This window comes from Mustelus asterias, chromosome 2 (assembly GCF_964213995.1).
Source record: "Mustelus asterias chromosome 2, sMusAst1.hap1.1, whole genome shotgun sequence".
In the NCBI taxonomy this organism is placed as follows: domain Eukaryota; kingdom Metazoa; phylum Chordata; class Chondrichthyes; order Carcharhiniformes; family Triakidae; genus Mustelus; species Mustelus asterias.
In genome coordinates this window covers 168006125-168019391 of record NC_135802.1, presented here as the reverse complement: position 1 = coordinate 168019391, position 13267 = coordinate 168006125, and the positions used below count along the sequence as shown (strand labels likewise).

The 13267-nt window shown below is 48.1% G+C and overlaps 1 protein-coding gene across 9 annotated transcripts in view; it reads left to right on the top strand.

Moving 5' to 3' along the window:
- Nucleotides 1-13267, top strand: part of LOC144480563 (uncharacterized) — a 140326-nt gene that overhangs the window by 118954 nt on the left and 8105 nt on the right. Inside the window, exon 1 of one of the 9 annotated variants that reach the window (XM_078200224.1) lies at nucleotides 3395-3682. The exons of the other annotated variants lie outside the window; for them this stretch is intronic. The gene's annotated coding sequence lies outside the window, so the exon portion shown is untranslated. Of the gene's footprint in view, nucleotides 1-3394; nucleotides 3683-13267 lie in introns of those variants that run through there. 9 annotated transcript variants of the gene reach the window in all.

Here is a 13267-nt window from a genome sequence, read left to right as displayed (position 1 = left end):
AGTTGTAGGAGTCAGAGGGTGATGACAGAAGGCTGGTTTAGTGACTGGAAGCCAGTGTCCAGTGGTGTACCACAGGGATCTGTGTTGGGCCCCCTATTATTCATCATTTATATAAATGACATTGATGATTATGTGGGGGGTAGGATTAGTAAGTTTGCGGATAATACAAAGATTGGTTAACAGTGAGGTGGAGTGTCTTGGGCTACAAGAAGATAAAGACGGAATGGTCAAATGGGCAGATAAGTGGTAGATGGAATTTAATCCTGAAAAGTGTGAGGTGATGCACTTTGGAAGAAGTAATTTAACAAGAAAGTATTCAGTGAATGGTAGGACACTGGGAAGAATGGGATTAGAATAGATAAGTGCTTGATGGCTGACTCAGATGCAATGGGCCGAAGGGCCTCTCTCTGTGCTGTACAATGACAGCCTGAGAATGAGCGGAAGGCCAGTGAGGACCGAGATGAGGAGGAATTTCTTTTCCCAAAGGGTGGTGAGTGTTTGGAAATCCTTGCCCAGAGGACAGTGGGACTCAGCTGTTGAGTATGTTCAAGACTGAAATCAATATGTTTCTACATATTTAAAACATCAAGGAATAGGCGGATAATGCAGGAAAATTGGTGTTAAAGTAAAATATCAGCTATGATCTCATTGAGTGATGGAGCGCTCAAAAGGCTGGCTGGCCCAATCCTGCTCCGCTTATATGCTTATGTAGAGGCTGGAAAGAATGAGGATTGGAAATCCCATTAAATTGAACAGTGTTCAACTTCATTCATATTTTTTTTACAATCTGCCAAGCAAGAAAAGAAATGGATAGCTCGTGGTTGGCGAGAGGCTGGCTGGGAAGCCTGGCAGACAGAACCCAGCAATCCAGAAGGAAGTGAGAGTAAAATCAGGAGGTGGGGAAGAGAGACTGTGATTGAAAAGAAAGGACCCAACCAGTGGCAGACGCTTTGTTGAGGATCCAGGGGGAGGGTTACTGCTCCTCCTGGCTCAGAGAATGTGGTATAGGTACTTCTGCATCCCCTTCATTCTGCTAACTGGCATCCTGATCCAGCACCACATCTCGCAATTACACTATCACAGCCAGAATGAAATAAATTAATCTTGGACCTATCTCTCCACAGCAGGACATTTAAACACCTTAACATCCCTTGCTGTAAAAACTGAAGTCAATGCATTGTTAAGATTCATGAAGAGACTGATAATATTTTTTGAAAAACATTTGAATTTCCCAGTGATCATTGCAAAGAATCACATTCATGTTTAAATGTTTTTACTGTAATGAACAAACTAAAATGAACATTGCCAGAACATTACGTAATGACAACTCACTAAACTATTGAAGAGGTACCCTCCCTCTCCCCTCCCCCTCCCCCCCTCCCTCCTCCCCTCCCCCCCCACTCCCCTCCCCCCCCTCCCACCCCCCTCCCCTCCCCCCTCCCCTCCCCCCCTCCCCCCCTCCCCCCCGGTTCCCCCCTCCCCCCCTCCCCCCATCCCCTCCCCCCTCCCCCCCTCTCTCCCCCACCCACCCTCCCTCCCCCCTCCCTCCTCCCCTCCTCCCCTCCCCCTCCCCCCATCCCCCTCCCTCCCCCCACACCCCCACCCCCCTCCCCCCTCTCCCCCCCTCCCCCCTCCTCCCCCTCCCTCCCCCTCCCCCCTCCCCCCCTCCCCCTCCCTCCCCCTCCCCCCCTTCCCCCCCCTCCCCCCCTCCCCCTCTCCCCCCTCTCCCCCCTCCCCAACCCCCCCTCCCCCCTCCCCCACCCCCCTCCTCCCCCCCCACCCCACCCCCTCCTCCCCACCTCCCCAACCCCCCTCTCCCCGCCCCCCTCCCCCCTCCACCCCCTCCCCCCTCCACCCCCCTCCCTCCCCCCTCCCCCTCCCTCCCCCTTCCCCCTCCCTCCCCCCTCCCCTCCCTCCCCCCCCTCCACCCCCCTCCCCCTCCACCCCCTCCCCCCTCCACCCCCCCTCCACCCCCTCCACCCCCCTCCTCCCCCCTCCCCCCTCCTCCCCCCTCCTCCCCCCCTCCTCCCCCCCCTTCTCCCCCCCTCCTCCCCCCTCCTCCCCCCCCTCCTCCCCCCCCTTCTCCCCCCCTCCTCCCCCTCCCGCCCCCTCCCCCCCTCTCCCCCTCCCGCCCCCTTCCCCCTCCCACCCCTCCCCCCCCCGCCTTCAATTTCCGAATACAACCAATCACTCCATGCCATGTTTATACTATATTCTCTGCAGGTGGAGCAGAATCTGTGCTCTCCTCTGTGGCAAATTGGGAGAGTGATAAGTGGGCACGTCCCCAATTTCCCACCTCCAGGTTATTAAGTCAGTAGCTGGAAGGCCTTCCTGCCCTGCCCCTAATCCAGACCCTTAAATGGGCAATTAATGTATGTTTAAAGGCCTCCTCCTGCAGCCACTGGTATTAATCCAGTGGCAGGTGGGCAACTCATTGCAGCTTCCGAGCAGCTCCTAGGGGAGGGGGCTCCCTCATTCACAGGTACCCAGTACCTGATTGAAGGAGTTGGCATCAGGAAGGAGGAGCTACTGAAGGCCAACCCGCTGCTCATGGTGCCAATCCCATAGCTGAGGGCCTAGGCCCCTCCTTGATCCGAGGCCTCGAGACCCTAACCCAAACTCTAAATGTCATTCCAACAACAACCACTGCCGCCATGGTGGTGCTGCTGAGGACAGAAGCATTGCTGGCCTCTGATTTGCTGGCAGCTTTCCATGGCTGGGATGTTGGCTTCCAGGGTCCTTAATCTTGGGGGAAAGCCTGAACCCTGCCATGGACAAGATAGAAATCAACAAATTCCCACAGAAGGAGGCCATTCAGCCCATCGAGTCTGCACTGACTCTCTGACAAAGTATCTTACCCAGGATCTCTCCCCGCCCTATCCCCGTAACCCCGTGCATTTACATGGCTAATTATTCCAACCTACACACCTTGGGACAGTAGGGGGCAATTTCCCAAGGGCCAATTCACTTATCCTGCACAGCTGTTCCTGAAAAGAGATGACGGGGATATTGGGCCAGTGATCAGCTGAACAGAATTTTATCCTGATCAGTTTCCAATGGATTACAAAGCCAGAGATTAATAAAATCTTACAAAATGACCAATGTCAAAAAATGTTAATTACTGCAAATTTGTGAAACATTTAACGGGTAATAAAATGTAAAGTCGATATTTTTGGGGGTGTGGGAAGTTATCAGTGTGGAAATTGTCTCTGTTTACTCTCCAGCTCTCCCCACCGTGCTGCACATGTGGAGTCAAAACTAAGAGTTGGCTTTAGGTAAATCCTAGCCAGAAAGCAAGATGCTACTTGGACTGGATTACACAGACCCAACAAAATCCCATCTTAAAGTCGTACATGTTTGTTCTTAACAAAACATTTTGCCTCGGTTTTCACAGAGGAGAAGGACCTGGGTGGATGTACTGCGGGCGTGCGGTGGACTGAAAGGATTGAGTATGTGGACTTTAAGAAAGAGGTTGTACTGGAATCTTTGAATGGCATCAAGATAGATAAGTCGCCGGGTCCGGATGGGATGTACCCCAGGTTACTGTGGCAGGCGAGGGAGGAGATTGCAGAGCCTCTGGCGATGATCTTTGCGTTGTCGATGGAGACGGGAAAGGTGCCGGAGGATTGGAGGATTGCGGATGTGGTTCCTATTTTCAAGAAGGAGAATAGGGATAGCCCAGGTAATTACCGACCGGTGAGTCTAACCTCAGTGGTTGGTAAACTGATGGAGAAGATCCTGAGGGACAGGATATATGAGCATTTAGAGAGGTTTAGTATGCTCAAGAATACTCAGCATGGCTTTGTCAGGGGCAGATCGTGCCTTACAAGCCTGGTGGAGTTCTTTGAAAATGTGACTGAACACATTAGAATAATAGAAACCCTATAGTGCAGAAAGAGGCCATTCGGCCCATCGAGTCTGCACCGACTACAATCCCACCCAGGCCCTACCCCCATATCCCGATATATTTACCCACTAATCCCTCTAATCTATGCATCTCAGGACACTAAGGGGCAATTTTAGCATGGCCAATCAACCTAACCGGCACATCTTTGGACTGTGGGAGGAAACCGGAGCACCCGGAGGAAACCCACGCGGACACGAGGAGAATGTGCAAACTCCACACAGACAGTGACCCAAGCCGGGAATCGAACCCAGGTCCCTGGAGCTGTGAAGCAGCAGTGCTAATCACTGTGCTACCATGCCGCCCACATTGACGAAGGGAAGGCGGTAGATGTGGTTTATATGGATTTTAGCAAGGCATTCGATAAGGTCCCCCATGCAAGGCTTCTAGAAAAAGTGAGAGGGCATGGGATCCAAGGGGCTGCTGCCCGGTGGATCCAGAACTGGCTTGCCCAAAGAAGGCAGAGAGTGGGTATAGATGGGTCTTTTTCTAAATGGAGGTCGGTCACCAGTGGTGTTCCCCAGGGATCTGTTCTGGGACCCTTGCTGTTTGTCATTTTCATAAATGACCTGGATGAGGAAGCGGAGGGATGGGTTGGTAAGTTTGCCGACGACACGAAGGTTGGTGGGGTTGTGGGTAGTCTGGAGGGATGTCAGAAGTTACAGAGGGACATAGATAGGATGCAAGACTGGGCGGAGAATTGGCAGGTGGACTTCAACCCAGATAAATGCGTCATGGTCCATTTTGGTAGGACAAATGGGATGAAGGAGTACAATATAAAAGGAAAAACTCTTAGTACTGTAGAGGATCAGAAGGACCTTGGGGTCCGGGTCCATAGGACTCTAAAATCAGCCCCGCAGGTGGAGAAGGTGGTTAAGAAGGCGTATGGTGTGCTGGCCTTTCTCAATCGAGGGATTGAGTTTAGGAGTCCGGGGATAATGATGCAGCTATATAAGACCCTCGTCAGACCCCACTTGGAGTACTGTGCTCAGTTCTGGTTGCCTCACTATAGGAAGGATGTGGAAAAGATTGAAAGGGTGCAGAGGAGATTTACAAGGATGTTGCCTGGATTGGGTGGCATGCCTTATGAGGATAGGCTGAGGGAGCTCGATCTTTTCTCCTTGGAGAGGCGAAGGATGAGAGGAGACCTAATAGAGGTGTATAAGATGTTGAGAGGCATAGATCGGGTGGACTCTCAGAGGCTTTTTCCCAGGGTAGAAATGTCTGCTCCGAGAGGACACACGCTTAAGGTGCTGGGGGTAGGTACGGGGGAAATGTTCGGGGTAAGTTTTTCACACAGAGGGTGGTGGGCGAGTGGAATCGGCTGCCGCCAGTGGTGGTGGAGCCGAACTCAATAGGGTCTTTTAAGAGACTCCTGGATGAGTACATGGAGCGTCATAGGATGGAGGGTTATAGGTAGGTCTAGAAGGTAGGGATGTGTTCGGCACAACTTGTGGGCCGCAGGGCCTGTTTGTGCTGTAGTTTTTCTATAGAACATTGAACATAGAACAGTACAACACAGAACAGGCCCTTCGGCCCACGAGGTTGTGCCGAGCTTTATCTGAAACCAAGATCAAGCTATCCCACTCCCTATCATCCTGGTGTGCTCCATGTGCCTATCCAATAACCGCTTAAATGTTCCTAAAGTGTCTGACTCCACTATCACTGCAGGCAGTCCATTCCACACCCCAACCACTCTCTGCGTAAAGAACCTACCTCTGATATCCTTCCTGTATCTCCCACCATGAACCCTATATATTTCTATGTTTCTAAAATTACAGTACAGGAACAGGCCCTTCAGCTCTCCAAGCTGCCCAGCTGAATTACAACCCCCTATCCTTCCGGGGTCCATATCGCTCCATTCCCATCCGATTCATGTAATTGTCATGACGCCCCTTAAAAATCACTATCGTATCTGCTTCCACTACCTCCCCCGCTGCAGTGAGTTCCAGACACCCACCACCCTCTGTGAAAAAGGCTTGCCTCTTACATCTCCTTTAAACCTTGCCCCTCGCACCTTAAACCTGTGCCTCCCAGTAATTGACTCTTCCACCCTGGGAAATAGCTTCCGACTATCACTCTGTCTATGCCCCTCATAATCTTGTAGACTTCTATCAGATCGCCCCTCAACCAAGTTTCTCCAACCTCTCCTCATATCTAATGTCCTCCTTACCAGGCAATATCTTGGTAAATCTTTTCTATACCCTCTTCAAAGCCTCCACACCCTTCTGGTAGTGTGGCGACCAGAATTGAACACTATGTTCCAAGTGTAGCCTAACTAAGGATCTATAAAGCTGCAACACGACTTGCCAATTTTTAAACTCAGTGCCCCAACCGATGAAGGCAAGCATGCCATATGCCTTTTTGACTTCCTTCTCCACCTGCGTTGCCACTTTCAGTGATCTGTGTATTTGTACACCCAGATCCCTCTGCCTATCAATACTCTGAAGGGTTCTGCCATTTACTGTATATTTCCTATTTGTATTAGACCTTCCAAAATGCATTACCTTACATTTGTCTGGATTAAACTCCACCTATCATCGGTCCGCACCCAGTCTCCAACCTATCTATGATCTCTGATGGTCCTCATCGCTCTCTGCAATTCCACCAACCTTTGTGTCGTCCACAAACTTACGAATCAAACCAGTTACATTTTCCTCCAAATTATTAATATATATTATAAACAGCAAAGATCCCAGCACTGATTCCTGAAGTATGCCACTAGACACAGCCCTCCATTCAGAAACGCACCCTTCCACTGCTACCCTCTGTCTTCTGTGACCAAGCTAGTTCTGTATCCACCTTGCCAGCTCACCTGTGATCCTGTGCAACTTCACCTTCTGTACCTGTCTGCCATGAGGGATCTTTTCAAAGGCCTTACTGAAGTCCATGTAGACAACGTCCACTGCCCTTCCCTTATCAATCATCATCGTCACTTCCTCGAAAAACTCAATCAAGTTAGTGAGACAAGACCTCCCCTTCACAAAACCATGTTGCCTCTCGTTAATACGTCCATTTATTTCCAAATAGAAGTAAATTCTGTCTCGAAGAATCCTCTCCAATAATTTCCCTACCACTGACATAAGGCTCACCGACCTGTAATTACCTGGATTATTCTTGCTATCCTTCTTAAACAAAGGAACAACATTGGCTATTCTCCAATCCTCTGGGACCTCCCCTGTAGCCAGTGAGGATACAAAGATTTCTCTCAAGGCCCCAGCAATTTCCTCCCTTGCCTCTCTCAGTATTCTGGGGTAAATCCCATCAGGCCCTGGGGACTTGTCTACCTTAATGTTTCTCAAGAACCCCAATACCACCTCCTTTTTGATCTCAACTTATTCTTATTGTAAATAATTATTTGATTTTATATTTTTCTGTTTAATTGAACATAGAACATAGAACATAGAACATTACAGCGCAGAACAGGCCCTTCGGCCCACGATGTTGCACCGACCAGTTAAAAAAAAACTGTGACCCTCCAACCTAAACCAATTTCTTTTCGTCCATGAACCTATCTACGGATCTCTTAAACGCCCCCAAACTAGGCGCATTTACTACTGATGCTGGCAGGGCATTCCAATCCCTCACCACCCTCTGGGTAAAGAACCTACCCCTGACATCGGTTCTATAACTACCCCCCCTCAATTTAAAGCCATGCCCCCTCGTGCTGGATTTCTCCATCAGAGGAAAAAGGCTATCACTATCCACCCTATCTAAACCTCTAATCATCTTATATGTTTCAATAAGATCCCCTCTTAGCCGCCGCCTTTCCAGCGAAAACAATCCCAAATCCCTCAGCCTCTCCTCATAGGATCTCCCCTCCATACCAGGCAACATCCTGGTAAACCTCCTCTGCACCCTCTCCAAAGCCTCCACATCCTTCCTGTAATGTGGGGACCAGAACTGCACACAGTACTCCAAGTGCGGCCGCACCAGAGTTGTGTACAGTTGCAACATAACGCTACGACTCCTAAATTCAATCCCCCTACCAATAAACGCCAAGACACCATATGCCTTCTTAACAACCTTATCTACTTGATTCCCAACTTTCAGGGATCTATGCACACATACACCTAGATCCCTCTGCTCCTCCACACTATTCAAAGTCCTCCCGTTAGCCCTATACTCAACACATCTGTTATTCCTACCAAAGTGAATTACCTCACACTTCTCCGCATTAAACTCCATCCGCCACCTCTCGGCCCAACTTTGCAACCTGTCTAAGTCTTCCTGCAAACTACGACACCCTTCCTCACTGTCTACCACACCACCGACTTTGGTGTCATCAGCAAATTTGCTAATCCACCCAACTATACCCTCATCCAGATCATTAATAAATATTACAAACAGCAGTGGCCCCAAAACAGATCCCTGAGGTACACCACTTGTAACCGCACTCCATGATGAATATTTACTATCAACCACCACCCTCTGTTTCCTATCCGCTAGCCAATTCCTGATCCAATTTCCTAGATCACCCCCAATCCCATACATCTGCATTTTCTGCAGAAGCCTACCATGGTGAACCTTATCAAACGCCTTACTAAAATCCATATATACCACGTCCACTGCCTTGCCCCCATCCACCTCCTTGGTCACTTTCTCAAAAAACTCAATAAGGTTAGTAAGGCACGACCTACCTGCCACAAAACCATGCTGACTATCACCTATCAATTCATTACTCTCCAAATAACTATAAATCCTATCCCTTATAATTTTTTCCAACATCTTGCCGACAACAGAAGTGAGACTCACCGGTCTATAATTCCCGGGGAAGTCTCTGTTCCCCTTCTTAAACAATGGGACAACATTCGCTAACCTCCAATCTTCTGGTACTATACCAGAGGCCAACGACGACCTGAAGATCAGAGCCAGAGGCTCTGCAATCACTTCTCTTGCCTCCCAGAGAATCCTTGGATAAATCCCATCCGGACCAGGGGATTTATCTATTTTCAGACCCTCCAGAATATCCTGCACATCCTCCTTATCAACTGTAATACTGTCTATTCTACTCCCTTGCAACCCAGTGTCCTCCTCAGCTATATTCATGTCCCCTTGCGTGAACACCGAAGAGAAATATTGGTTCAATGCTTCACCAATCTCCTCCGGTTCCACACATAACTTCCACTGCCATCTATAACTGGCCCTAAACTTGCCCTAACCAACCTTCTGTTCTTGACATACCTATAGAACGCCTTAGGATTCACTTTAACCCTATCCGCCAAAGTCTTCTCATGTCCCCTTTTAGCCCTTCTAAGCTCGCTCTTCAACTCCCTCTTAGCCAATCTAAAGCTTTCTAGTGCACTACCCGAGTGCTCACGTCTCATCCGAACATAAGCCTCCTTTTTCTTTTTAACCAACAAAGAAACTTTTTTGGTGCACCACGGTTCCCTAGCCCTACCAATTCCTCCTTGCCTGACAGGGACATACCTATCACAGACTCGCAGTAGCTGCTCCTTGAAAAAACTCCACATGTCGGACGTTCCCAGTCCCTGTAATCTCCTAGTCCAACCTATGTTTCCTAATTCTCTCCTAATAGCCTCATAATTACCCTTCCCCCAGCTAAAACCACTGGCCCGAGGTTCATGCCTATCCCTTTCCATCACTAAGGTGAACGTAACCGAATTGTGGTCACTATCACCAAAATGCACACCAACTTCCAAGTCTAGCACCTGGTCTGGCTCATTTCCCAGCACCAGATCCAATATAGCCTCACCTCTAGTTGGCCTGTCTACATACTGAGTCAAAAAACCTTCCTGCACGCTTTGAACAAAAACTGACCCCTCTAACGAGCTAGAGCTATAACAATTCCAGTCAATATTAGTCAAGTTAAAATCCCCCATAACAATTGCCCTATTACTTTCACTCCTAAGCAGGATTGACTCCGCAATCCTTTCCTCAACCTCTCTAGAACTTTTAGGAGGTCTATAAAAGACTCCCAACAGGGTGACCTCTCCTCTCCTATTTCTAATCTCCGCCCATACTACCTCAACAGATAAGTCCTCATCAAACCTCCTCTCTGACACTGTGATACAATCTCTGACCAATAATGCTACCCCTCCCCCTCTTCTACCTCCTTCCCTACTTCGACTAAAACATTTGAACCCCGGGACCTGCAGCATCCATTCCTGCCCCTGCTCTATCCATGTCTCTGAAATAGCCACAACATCGAAGTCCCAGGTACTGATCCATGCTGCAAGTTCACCCACTTTATTGCGAATACTCCTGGCATTGAAGTATACACATTTCAAACCCTGCTCCACCCCACCTCTGCAATGCCGTGCATTGCAGTCCCCATCCATGCATCCCTCACTTTCAGCCCCACTACTCAGGATCCCTCCCCCCCCCCGAATCAGTTTAAACCTCCCTGCATGGCCTTAGCAAATTTACCCCCCAGGATATTGGTCCCCTTCTGATTAAGGTGTAGACCATCCTTCTCATAGAGGTCACACCTTCCCCAGTACGAGCCCCAATTGCTTAAGTACCTGAACCCCTCCCTCCTGCACCATCCCCTCAGCCATGAATTCAAACCTTCCCTCTCCCTATTCCTCTCTAAACTATCCCGTGGTACAGGCAAGAGTCCAGAGATAACCACTCTGTCAGTCTTGGCCTTTAGTTTCCACCCCAACTCCATAAATCCCTGCCTAATATCCCCTTCCCCTATCCTCCCTATGTCGTGTGTCCCCACATGTACAATAACTTGTGGTTTATCTCCCTCCCCCCTAAGAGTCCTGAATACCCTGTCAGACACATCCCGGACCCCAGCCCCCGGTAGGCAACACACCAACCCTGAGTCCCTACCTTTAGTTCCGACCCTCCTATCTGTCCCCTTAATTGTGGAGTCCCCAATCACAAGGCCCAGTCTTTTACAGCCCCTAACCACCTGAGCTTTCTCACTCGGCTCACCCCCAGAGATCTGCTCTCTATGCTCAGTTGATTCCTCCTCAACTGTAGCCTCCAGCACCGAAAACCTATTATGGAGGGGAACCGCCCCAGGGGATTGTCTTCCCGATTGCTTCTTACCCCTCCTCCTGGCATTGACCCAAGCCTCATTTCTAGGAGTTACTATTTCTCTATAACTCCTATCAACTTCCACCTCCGCCTCCCGAATTATGCGGAGTTCCTCTACCTCCCCCTCCAGCTCCTTTACACGCTCCTCCAGAAGCTGCAATCTAATGCACTTCTTACAACTAAAATCTCCTGAAACACTACTGGATTTCCTCACCACATACATCCCACAGGAGATGCAGCATACTGCCTGAACTGCCATCCCTGAAGCCATTACCAGCAAGAAAAAAAGAAAACAAAAAACTTCCCCACACTTATAATTAGGTTAGAGGAGGATGGAAGGGTGGGATCCTCTACCAGTGTAGAGGATCGGGTATCTCCTCTGCACCAATTTATAGGGCTAGGGGCCCGAGAGAAAAAAAAACTACTACTGAGGGGGAACCACCCAGGTAACTGACTTTTAAAGTTAAAATAAAAACCCTTCCCAGACTCCTTTGCTGCCCACTTCTAGTTTTCACTTTAAACTTGAAAAACTGCTGTTAAAGTAAAGGCCAAAAAAATACACACACTAGCTGACTAATTAAATAAATAAACAATTCAATTAATCCAATTAATCTCTTACCAGCACTGCTGCTTTTCAATCACCCCTCTCAGCTTGCTCCAGTGGATCAACTGAGTAGCAAAAGTGAGGACAATTTGGGAAGGAGAGTGTAGAGTTGGTTGAAGAATCGTATTTTCATTTTAGTATCGAGTGAGGAGGTGGAATTTCAGCAATGGGTGTAATCACCACTGAATGTGCTTACACCCACACATCCCATCATTGTCAACACAGTAATTTACAATGGGTAAAAATTGGCACAAAAATATGACAAAGCTATGAGAGCCGGAAGTAAAGTTTTGTGGAAAGGAACTACGTGTAGATGCAAGTCTTTTCATAAATTATTTGTTGTCATTGTGCTGGTAAAATCTAATCTGATGAAAGCTTGTGAAATACGCTCTCCCTCATTTTTCAATTAATTTAGAAAATTAATCAAGGCAAACTGTTTAAAACTAAATAACAATATTGATGGGAATTCTCCAATCTCACCAGCGGCTGGGCTTCTCCAGTCCCACTGCAGTGAATGGAGATTTGGCTGAATTGTCCATTCTGACTGGCAGCGGTAATAAGGCGAATGAGATCAGAGAATCCTGGCCATCATGTCTCTGCTTCTGAGTAAACAGTATTGGTTATTCATGGGAAATTAAATACACAACACTGCGCAAATCCAGAGGTCTGAACAACTGTAAAAAACCGAAGCTAAATGTACTTTTTCTGAATGTTTGAAGCATTTGCAAAAAATAGATGAGTTGATAGTACAGACTGCAGAAACTTTGTACAATGTATTAGCTATTACAGAAACATGGCTGCAGGGTGACCAGGACCAGGTGCTCAACATTGCAGGATATTCTACATTCCAAAAGGACAGGCCAAAGGGGAAAGGAGGTGGAGTTGTGTTGTTAATCGAGGAAGGTTTCAGAGCAGTGATGATTTGTGATATAATGATAGTGGATAGTGATGTAGATTCAGAAGCCCAAATACACAACATCTACAGATTCCCCTCTATCTACTCTCCATGTTACATCCTCAAAGAATTTGAGCAAATTTGTCAAACGTGATTTACTTTTCATAAAACCATGTTGACTGGGTTTGATTATATTCGGCTTTCCTAAATGATTAGCTATTTCCTCTTTGATTCTTGACTCCAGCATCTTGCCAATATAGATGTTAAACTAATTGGCCTATAGTTCCCTGCCTCTGCCTTTCTCACTTTTTGACCAAGGGAGTCACTGACTATTTTCCAATCTTCTGGTGCCCGCCTGGAATTTAACGATTTACAAAAAATTTTAACCAATGGGTCTGTATTCCTTGGAGTTTAGAGGAGTGAGGGGTGACCTTATTCAAACATATAAGATCCTGAGGGGGATAGATGATGAGATGTTTTCACTCGTGGGAGAGTGTTGAACAAGGGAACACAGCTACGAGATAAAGGGCCGGTCATTAAAAACAGAGGTGTGTAGAAATTTCTTTTCACAGAGGGTGATGAATCTCTGGAATTCTCTGCCCCAAAGGGTGGTGGAGGCGGGATGATTACAAGTATTTAAAGTGGAGGTGGATAAATATTTTATAGATTGAGAAATAGATGCTATGGGGAAATGACACAGAAAAAGACACAGATCAGCCACGATTGTATTGAATGGCAGGGCAGGCTTGAAGATCCTGGTGGCTCCTCATAGAAGTCATAGAAACCCTACAGTGCAGAAACAGGCCATTCGGCCCATCGAGTCTGCACCGACCACAATCCCACCCAGGCTCTA